This window comes from Solanum pennellii, chromosome 2 (genome assembly GCF_001406875.1).
Source record: "Solanum pennellii chromosome 2, SPENNV200".
In the NCBI taxonomy this organism is placed as follows: domain Eukaryota; kingdom Viridiplantae; phylum Streptophyta; class Magnoliopsida; order Solanales; family Solanaceae; genus Solanum; species Solanum pennellii.
Genome location: NC_028638.1, coordinates 23,926,232 through 23,937,633, shown reverse-complemented (window position 1 = coordinate 23,937,633; position 11,402 = coordinate 23,926,232). Strand labels below are relative to the sequence as shown.

General features: G+C 33.4%; 1 long non-coding RNA gene across 1 annotated transcript; it reads right to left on the bottom strand.

Moving 5' to 3' along the window:
* Positions 1-528: 528 nt before the first annotated feature.
* On the bottom strand, positions 529-1,218 carry LOC114075960. Its single transcript, XR_003576256.1, has 2 exons — positions 952-1,218; positions 529-803 (listed from the first exon to the last, which is right to left on the bottom strand). It is a non-coding gene; the product is annotated as an uncharacterized LOC114075960 (long non-coding RNA).
* Between the last annotated feature and the right edge of the window lie 10,184 nt (positions 1,219-11,402).

The window sequence follows — 11,402 nt, the reverse complement described above, 5'->3', positions numbered from 1 at the left end:
TATATATATATATATCACTTCAAAATTTGTCACTTCAAATTAATTTGATCCTCAAGCAGCATAATTTTTTACGGATAAAACCAAAGGTCACTCCATGAGAGAATCACCCAGAAAAGATAAGTGTTGAACATGAAAAAATTATAGAGAATGTTATCCTACATGCATTTTTACAAGCTAGAGAAGGTACTTAAATCTTTGTGGAACACTCTAGAAAGATACAATGAATCACTTGTTGTTTGCTTTGAAGGAAAATAACAAATTAAGCTTGAAAGATTCATTTCATATATTGTGGACTCCGATCACAGCCCCATTTATTATAAAACATAAGGTAAAATAAGAGCATTCGAAAAGATTCGCATGCACAAGTTGTGTCATAAATACATGAGCATTTATACAAATGCTTGCCAGAGAAGGAGAATATTTTCATCTCCTTCAGCCATTACGAGGACTCAATCTAACTGAAACTGAAGACCAAACAAACAAAATAGTGAAGAGACAAACAAATTCTGATTTCAAGTAACAAAGAAATAGCTAGAAATCAATTGTTCTTATTTATAAGAAAAAATTGCACCATAAAATTACCCCTCCATGCATAAGTCATTCTCATCCCAACCCTTCTAGGAAGTTTGAGAAATTGACATCATAAGTATGTTCTTACGAAATCAATATGATAACAAGATAGATTCTAATAGACTCAAAGGCTTCCGAGTAGTAATTCCCTCTTTCTCGTCTGCTGAATATGCCTAGGGAACACTTGTTGTTCACGATTTTCGGCACTTTCTTCTCCTACTTTGGAATTTCAGCTGTAACAAACCCAAAAAAGTCACTTCTTTCTAAACACAAAACAAAGATTCAATTAATTGACAAGAAGAATGTTTTTAGTTCAATCTTAAGAAGGAAATAAAGAAATATTTGCTACTGAATCTTATGCTTGACGAAATCGGTACTCACGCTTGACAAAGTCGATATTTGAGTAATCTTCAGCTCAACTCTTCAGCTTTCGCTTTTATTTCTTTAGCTTCAGCTATTTATCTTCAACTCAGTTCGTCTTTCTTCAATTGCTCAGCTTCAGCTCAGTTCATCGATCTTTATTATCAAAGAAATCTTTAGCTCAGTTCGTGGATATTCAATTCTTCAATTTTAGTTCTTCATCTTCTGTTCATCGATAAGTTCAGAGAAAGCTGGAGAAAGAGTAAAGAGAAAAACGTTTTTGGAGAAGAGTAGAGCTGGAGAAAGTAAAAAGAAAATGTTTTATTAATTATTTTTTTGGCCAGTAAAAATAGGAGGGAGAGTTGAAAATATTGGAGGGAATATAATATTTTAGTGAAAATTTTAAGGACACACTTGTAATGTGTTGTTATTAAAATTATAAAAATAGGGCTCTTTAAAAGTGTGGCCATATATAAAAATAATTGTTTCCATTTATTTGATGTTGTAACAACGCTTATAAAGTGTAGACAATAGTATTAAAGAGTATTCTTTGGAAGTGTTGCGATTATTATCATTGCGAAAAGTTAAAAACTTCAAAGCGTAGCCAAAAATATTTTAGACAGCACTTTACAAGCGTTGTCAAGATTTAGTGTGGACATCGGCCTAATATGTTGTAGTGAAATCTTGAAAATCTAGAAACTCTAGGTTTGAGAAATTGACGAGAATATGAAGAACTTGCTTAATTCTAGGGACCTAATGGGTGAAAGGAACCCACTACTAAAATCTGACATCTTGGTGACGAAATCTACGTAGAAATCATTTGGATTTTAGGGCTGAACTTGGAAAAAGGCTTTTGTTTATTATTGGGAGAGTTACTCGCTTCTTTCTCTTCTTTACACTCTAAGTTGGACGATTTTTGGAGAATGAGGGTTCTGAGTATTTTCTGACTAGATTATTAGGCTTAGATTGAGTAAAATGATCTATTTTAGGTATCAACCGATGTAGTTTAAGTACCTATTGCATTGAGGAAAGTACCAAAATTACTCCGACTTAAAATTGACTGAATGACCTTCACGAGTGGACAAATGGACCATCAATAAAACCACAACCCATCAATTGGGTCATGGTTGTGGCCCTACCCAACATGACTCTATTGAAATGGGGTAAAGTTTTACTTCAAACTTGGATTTTAGCAATCAATGGAGTTAGAAAGAGAATTGAAAGATATTTAATTTGATAGGTCGTGGTCCACCAAATTCATTTTGAGCTAAAAGATATGGCCGGTTGAAGTTGACAAAAAATTTGAAGGCTAAGCTGCCCCATTCACGTTCCATTTCACGGACAATGTGAAACACCACGAGTCGTGTAGGTCACTGTGGTTCTTCAAAGTGATTTGGGTTTGCATTGGGTCTATTCCATTGCACACTTGAAAGTCTGTGGGGTTCCACGGGTTTTCTAGTTGCCCGTGATTCCTCACTTTCCTTAGGGGGTATCTGGCTTGCTTTTACAGGCATATTGATGGCTGTGTGGGAATCCAGGGTCTGTGTATGGTTTCATGGACCTCCGAGGTTCACCTATTTTTCTTGGTTCAATCTTAGGAATATTTCGGAGGTGTTATAGTATCTCCCTCTTGGGATCACTTGTCCTTGAATGAAGACTAAATAAGCTGAGTTTGGAGGTAATAGTAAAAATCCCTACCATTGGATATGTAACTGAATTAAGTTCCATGAACATACAAAATATTGGAATGTAATGATAACTGAGGGAACAAGATGCTGAGATTGAATTACATAAGAGTAATACGAGGCTGGAGAGGATCTGTCATCTCAATTTGAAACTGAATCAGAAGAAAAGAGATGAGGACACTTGGCCATCATGGCTTCTTCTACTTCCTAAGTAGCTCCTTGTATAGACTTACTACTCTACCGAACCTTCACTGAAACGACCTCTTTATTTCTCAACCTACGAACCTAATGATCAAGAATCTAAACTGGAATGTCTTCATAGGCGAGGCTATCTTTAAAATCCACACACTCTAACAGTATTATCGATGCTAGATCACCCATACACTTCTTCAACAAGGAAATGTGAAACACTGGATGAACCGTTGTTGGTTTTGTTGATAGCTCCAACTTCTAAGCCAACTTAGCAACCCTTTTTAGGATTCGTTAAGGACCTATATACCTAGGGCCGAGCTTTCTTTTCTTGTCAAATTTCATCACCCCTTTCATAGGTGACACCTTCAGGAAACCCAGTCATCGATTTCTAACTCTAAGTCCTTTCTTCTCACCCATGCATAGGACTTCTAACAACTTTGAGCAATATTTAGTCTATCTTTGATGAGTAGAAATTTCTCTATAGCCTCATGAACCGAATCTTTTTCAATAAAGGTGTCTTCACCTACTTCAAACCAATTAAGATGAGATCTTCATCGACGCCCATCTAGTGCATCATAAGGAGCCATTTGGATGTTAGAGTGAAAGTTGTTATTATAGGCAAAAGTTATAAGAGGTAGGTGATCATATTAATTACCCTTGAAATCGATCACACAAGTTCTCAACATGTCCTCTAATGTCATGATGGTACACTCTGCCTAACCATCCATCAACCGATGAAATATTGTACTGAGATTTACGTAAGTACCAACACCTTTCATGAAATTATTTCCACAAATGAGGTGTAAACTGAGGACCTCTGCCTGAGATCATAGACAAGGGAACCCTATGAAACCTATCTATATCATTTATGTAATGTTTTGTGTATTCCTCTACTGAATCTATAGTCTTGATGGCCAAAAAGTGAACTAACTCAATAACTCTGTTCACTATCTCCCAATTGGAGTCATGTTGTTTTCGAGTATGAGGTAAACCTGTAATGAAGTCCATGTTTAGAATTTTCCACTTCCATGTAGGAATGAAAATCTCTTGAGTAACACCTCTTTGTTTGTGATGTTCCACTTTTAACTTGTTGATAGTTAAGATACTTACCCACAAATTTTTTGATGTTCTTCTTCATGCTAGTCACCAATAGACTTCTCGTGTATAATGGTATATTTTAGTGACACATAGATAGATAAAATATCTAGAATTATGGACTTATGTAAGGATCTGCTGCCTCAAAACACCCACACATTGAACACATAGGAGACCCTGGTAATGAAATACACCATATCCCCCTTGTGAGAAAATGTCAACTTTTTTTTTATCGTAAACTAAACCTTTTAATTGAAGAAATATAGAATTGCGATCCTATTTCTCTTAACTTTCACAATCAATGATGATTCAGATCATTCTGAGCTATCACACGACCATCTATCTTGTCCATAAGGTATGGTCCTAAGCAAGAAAGCTGGTGAACATGTCATGACCCAGGGGTACCACCTAGATGTAACAAGACATTCAAGACCTTGAGATTCCACATACAATCCACCTAGCATAACATAACATAAAGCAATAGAAAATGGTGCAAAATCTTAAAACATTTTGACACAATTAAAGTCTTTAAAAAAACGAGTGGAAGTCTAATACCATAGTCTCAAACCATCTAAAAAAATGAATAATGTCTTTGGACACAACCCATACAATATTCCAAGACATAAAGAAAGACATAAGAGAAAAGGGTGATCACATCCTCGAGCATAATCAAGACTCACAAAATCTTCACTTCCTTGATCAACAATGAAGCTAGCCACGAGTGTGAGAATGTATGTCACTGGACCCTACATTTGATAAGAATGTTGGCAAGAGTATGTGTTAGTGCAAGAATGAAGTTTATATAATAGTTTACATAATCAACATAAATGTAAGTATTAGTCAACATATGACATAAGGCATAAGCATAATCAAGACATAATAAGCATTATATAAGAGAGAATACTTTCTTAAGTAACCTCACTTAACCTTAGTGAAGACATAATAAGCATCATATAAGAGAGAAATACTTTCGTAAGTAACCTCTCTTAACCTTAGTGAAGACTTGGGTCATCCCTTTGTAGTCAGTGTTACATCATGGAAGGCATATCTAGCAACACTCCAAGTCAAAAACCTTCATAACATGACATAATCATATCGTTTATACTTATGTTTAATGACATGGGGATTCGTCCACTACCCTTATCTTGTAAAGGCTAATTGGTATTCACCGCTTGTCTTACTTACTTTAAGATCATAGATACTCCCCTCCACAATTACATCATATGACACGGTACTCACCTCTAGATCATTTCAGATGGATCATGGATACTCGCCTCTTTGTCCATTCATCATAGTAGACATGTGGGGAATCACCTCTTGTTCAATTCTAAGGAGTAAGATAAATCACCACATGTACTTTGATATAGAGGTCAAGGGTAGTATTCTCTAGACTCATTCATTTAGCATTTTAGTCTAGATTAATTTTAGGTGAGCAATCCTTTCGACCAAGATTCATTCATGTGAGTAAATTTTTCACATTCATTCAATCATGCTTAGAAGTTCATTGTGGGAAGTATCTTATCAACACCATAAAATCAATAATCAACAATTCATAGTCTTGGCTTTTATCTCAAAGAACTATATATCTTGATCATCATGAATTCTTTAATATTATGCAATTATAATCATAATTCATCAATCATATAAGGAGACATTTAAGCCAATAAAGTTTCCCTTCATGGCATCAACCCAATTTTATCAATTCTTGCTCAATAATGGAATAGGTATGAGTACATCTAATTTCATCCTAAAAACATTTAATCCTACCAATTCAATCACAAACAATCATAATCCAACCATTTGGATCAGTATAAATCATAACTTACAATATTGGAAGAAACCCTAACTAAAATTTGTGATTTAACTTAACCATTGGGGAATTTTAGGGGAATCAATGGGAAGAAGGATCCCATGGATGAAAAGAAATCATACCTTATTTACAAAGCCTTCGAAAATCTTGAAGATCGGAGACTTAAACTTGACCTAACTTCCTCTTCTTCAGTTTTCTTCTTTATTCTAGAGAGTTTTTTTAGAGGAGTTTTTGTTGTGGGATTCGAGAGAATGACTTAATTGAGTGAATTTAGGTGTCTAAAATACTTAATATGTTGTCTAGTTTTAGTCAAAATGACATCACATAATTCTTATTAAAACCAGAAAAAACCTTAAGCCTAAAGTAACGGTTGAATCACTAACCACAAGACTATGACTGATGGACCGTGGATGGACCTACGATCCATCCTGGTCAATCGTGGTTCCTCTTATGGGGCTTTGTTTTTAGGCGATGGACCTATAGATCCCAAACCGTATCCATAGATTCATCCACGGGGGTCAGGTAACTACATTGAACGATGTTTCCATGATGCTCATCAACGAAGCCCACCTACTATGCATGGGTCCAGCCACCGGGAGTAGTTGGCCTCGTGGATGACAAGAAAAGGTTCTGCAAAATGGATATGTTTCCCTCTCTAGGCCACGAGGTGTTCCAATATCCCACTAGGGATTATTCATCCTCGAATGAGACTCTATTGACATTTCTATACAAAAACTCAAGACTAGAAGCCCATAATGCATGAAACACATCTAAATGCACACAACCAAGTAGGAATCATCAAGACCAAGCAAAATATAATCCATGCATCATATGGAAGTTGGAGCTACATCTAACAACCCAATATGCATGAAATTTTAACATTTCTCATGTTCAAGGAAGAACTATAATCTCCAAACTCAAAGCAATTCTCTACACAATCTCGTTAAGCCTAAATGCTATCTATACACAAGCACATATCAATGAAGGAATCTCCACTCCAATTCCAGTCATGATAAACATGCAATATCATGAAGTATATAAGCAACTCATACTCAATATTAAGCATCATGAGGAAAATAAATCACAAAAGCCATTTTTTGAAAACGTAAGCTTTTTTTTCATGAACATGGAATTTTAAGGAAATCACGGAAACACATAAAACACACATGATTTAAAACATAAATAAACCAAGAGGAACTCATTACCTTAAGCTATAATAAGAGGAAAAAGATGAGGATACCGGTACATCATATCAACATTGGCCTCCCAAGATAGTCCCCTCAACTAGATGGTTTCTCCATAATGCTTTCAGAGAAGAAACTTCCATGTTCCTTAATTTCTTAACTTATCGGTCCAGAAACTCGACTGGTACATTATCATAAGAAAGTCTTTCATCAACTCCCAATCATTTTAATGGGAATATGTATTTCGAATATCAATACAAGTTTTTCAACATAGATACATGGAAAACCTGATGCACCGATGCCAATTAAATGGGAAAATTAAGCTCATATGCAACCTTACTAACACGTCTCAAAATTTTAATATGGGCCTATGAATAGGGGACTAACCTTCCATTTCTTACCAAACCTCATTATACCCTTCATGAATGATATTTTCAAGTGAATCCAATTGAGATCATCAAATTCAAGTTCCCTTCTACTAACACCGACATAAGACTTTTATCGACTTAGGGCGGTTCTCAACCTCTATAATGAGTCAAACATTCTCAATAGCCTCGTTAACTAACTCGGTTTCTATCAAGGTAACCTCACCAACCTCAAACCAACCTATAGGAGATCTACATCTCCTACCATAGATTTTTTATTTTAAAAAATACTATTACAGTTTTAAAAATGGTGTGAATTGACTAAGTTTCGGAAAATCAATTAATCTTATTATTTAAGAAAAATCGACCTTCCAAATTACGGAGTCCACACTTGATTTTTGATAAAATCAAGAAAAAGTTTCAAAAGATTTAAAAACAGATTAAAAAATCGATTGAAAAGGTTCGAAGTTCAATGTACATCCCGAGAAGGTATTAGGCCCTCGGGATGCCCGTTAACTTGCGGTTGACCGGCGATTTGACTAAAATGACCTTAAAAATATTTTTAATTTTTAACTTAGTAAATAAATCGTTTTGATATACTTACTCCAATTTTTATTCCTTATTATTTCTAAAGGAAAACATTTAGAGGAAATTAACTTAAGGAAAACTAAATGGTGATAAAAGTAAATAAAACAAAAATAAGCAAATAGTAAATTTTAAAATAGTGAAAATTGGCTGCCCTTTAGGAGATTATTAAAAGGAAAAATAACTTAAATACACAACTTTAAGTTTTATATTCTCTAATTTTCGCTTCTTTTTTTAAATATTACATAATTCCCTTTTTTTTAATTTTAGTGTAAGTTTATAGATACATTACATTCTCTCTCCTATAATACACAATTACCCATTTTAATGCCTATTTTTTCTCCATTAAAACACTCAACCTTTTAAATCAGTTTTTGGATTTTGAATTTTTACAATGTAAACACTCAACCTTTTAAATCAGTTTTTTGATTTTGAATTATTAATTTTAATTAGTTTTAAATAAAAGACCCAATTTAGAAATTTTGAATTTCAAAACTCAAAAAATTTGAAATTTCAAAAATCAGGACAACTTCTCTTAACTTCTCCCGTTTTGTTCTTACTCCATCAAGTTTCAGTTCTTTTTTTTCCATAATCATCTTCATTCTTCTTAACCCAGCATATTTTATTGGTTTCTTCTTTTTATTCTTAATCCATCATCGTCTTTTTCTTCTTAATCTGTAATCGTCTTAACCCAGCATCTTTTTATTATTAATTCATCATCAGTTCGTCTTTTCTTCTCTTTTTTGTTTTTGTTAATTGTTTTATTACATCATAGTAATGGATCCGTTAATTAATAGAAGGATATATGATTCCGACGATGAAAATTGGAAAGAAAATAGGAAAAAGTCTTTGCATGATCCTATGAATCTTCAGAAGGATTCAAACAAAGACTCTGGCGAAACATCAAAATCAAAGGTTGTCAAAATACAACAAAAAATGAAAAAAGAAGCAGCAAACATTGTTGTTAGGCCTACATTGTCTCGGGTTAGTATTTTGGTACTTAAAACTGTTGTTAAAATTAGTAAAAATTTTAAGGAATCAAGTGTGCTTGCTGATACATTTGAATAAGTGTGTATAGTGTTTTAGATGGTGAATTGATACATGAATTTGTTGTGTATCATAATATTTTATATGTATCATGAAGTTTTGAAAATTGTTATAATGTATCATTCAATAAGTTTAGTAAATGCGTCATCAACTGTGCTTGATGATACATATAGAATCAGTGTGTACAGTGTTTAGTCAATGCACTGATACATGTAGTAGATATGTATCACATGTTTTGCATGTAGTATGAATTTCTGAAAACTGATATCATGTATCAGTAAGGTATTAGTTGTTTAGTTGATGTACTGATCCATGTTTTAAAAATTGTTATAATGTATCATTCACTAAGTTTAATAAATGCGTCATCAACTGTACTTGATGATACATATAGAATCAGTGTGTATATTGTTTAGTCGATGTTTCTGATACATGTATTAGATATGTATCACATGTTATAATGTTTTAGTTAATTCACTGATACATGTAGTAGACATGTATCACATGTTTTTCATGTAGTATGAATTTCTGAAAACTGAAACCATGTATCAGTAAGTTATTAGTTGTTTTATTTAGTATTTATATTTCAATATCGTTATAATTTGTTGTTTTATTTTCAAATTGCAGCCAATGAAGTACAAGATTAAAAAGATACCAACACATCCCATAAGGTTTGCTGTCAATTTTAACAACAATTTCCTAAAGGACAAGAATGTGATCAGATTCCAGGGGGGAGGAGTATCTTCAGCAGACTGATTATGCAAGGAAACTGTACTGCATATAAACACCAGAGGCAGAAGCATCTCCAGCTTCCAAAGACCTTTACTTGCTTCAAATTCATACCCTTAGGTCTTGTAATTAGAGAAGTTGTTGTATTGTCTTTTTATTCACTATGTAAGATTGTTTCTCGTGTTTTGTAGCTGTAGCATGTATAGACTTTTTGTAATTGATAGGAGTGTAGATAGTTATCATCTATTTGTTTTGTATTGAACACTATTGGATGAATAGAGTGCATCGTTCACCAAAAAAAGACAGATATTCAACCAAGCATAACATACATAAAATAAAAGCTAGAAACCCCAATATTCAATTATAACTAAAGAGAAACATTATATATTCTTATTGTCAGATTGACCGTAGTGTACTTTAAGGATTTCAAAGGATTCTTAGAAATGATCAACAATTATTTAAAGAAGCCAGATTGAAAACATAAATAGACTTCCCCTTGTTCAATTATTTTTTAGAGGTTGCACGATAATAAAACAAAGCACTCCCAACACTGAATCATCTTGATCTCCTACACGATTAGCTAATTCTATATTGCCACTCACCCAAAAAATTCTTGAGTCCTCAATATGAGTAGAATTTCACCAGCACTCATCCCAATCATGGTTTAACTCAAGTCTTAATACTAAAACACCAGCAAAAAGTCCAAGTCATTTTAACACAAAACAATGGAAGGAAAAAAAAAAGGCTAATTAAAAAAGGAGAAAAACAGAAGTCTTCAAAGTACAAATTTCTTTCTTATAACCCAAGTGTGCTTCCAGAAGAATGAATCCTAAAACTGAAATAGTACAAATTAACACAGAATTTGAGCTCGATGTCGATGAATCCCCATGCTATTCATTTATTATGAGTTGGCATTCATATTGTCTGAACAGACGATTCCATAACCTACTAGTATAAGCTCATCTACTGATAATTCTTAGCGACGGTTTATTGATCTACCCCAACACCTCATAGCAAAGAGAGATTAGCCACATGCCAATCCTCCCAAAACTTCAACTTTTACTGCCTATATCTCTACCCTCTTACAGCACTCTTTCCTTGATACATCAATATCCAACTCGGCTTGATACATCAATATCCAACTCGGCTGCAATTGTTGCTTTGAGATTAAAAAACAAAATTGAATCTCCAACAACGATTCCATCGATTTTGTAACTTTCATACTGCAATTCGTTCACCCAAATTCCGGAATGTCTCATCAAAATCGAAGTATTCATCTTTAAAAATCCACTGTAACAACAATAAAATTAATGCAGTTCGAAATTTAACAGATTGTTCATAAAAAATGTTTTCAAAATAGATGATATAATCTTTGATTTTCAAAATTTGAAACTAATATCCAATTACGTGCTGATTTTATGGTGATTAATGATCTGTTACCTTAAATTAAGCTGTTTTAGTAACAACATTAATTGTACCGTTTTTTCCCCATTTTTTTCTCAACAGTTTAAACTTACCATGTATCATTTACCATGTATCACTAGAGTCTAAAGTATCACAGAACAACAAATTTAAGGGATTTTTTGTAAATACTAAATTTGTCGGGACAGAATGTAATTATTAAATTACACTACGGGATTCCTTAAATTTTTACTTATTAAAATTCACCAAAACACTAATTAATTCAAACAAATAATAGAGAAAGAAATATTTGAACTTGGGCTTGATTGCCCAAATTCATTCATTTGGGCTTTGCACCTGTCCTAAACTAATTCTTATAATT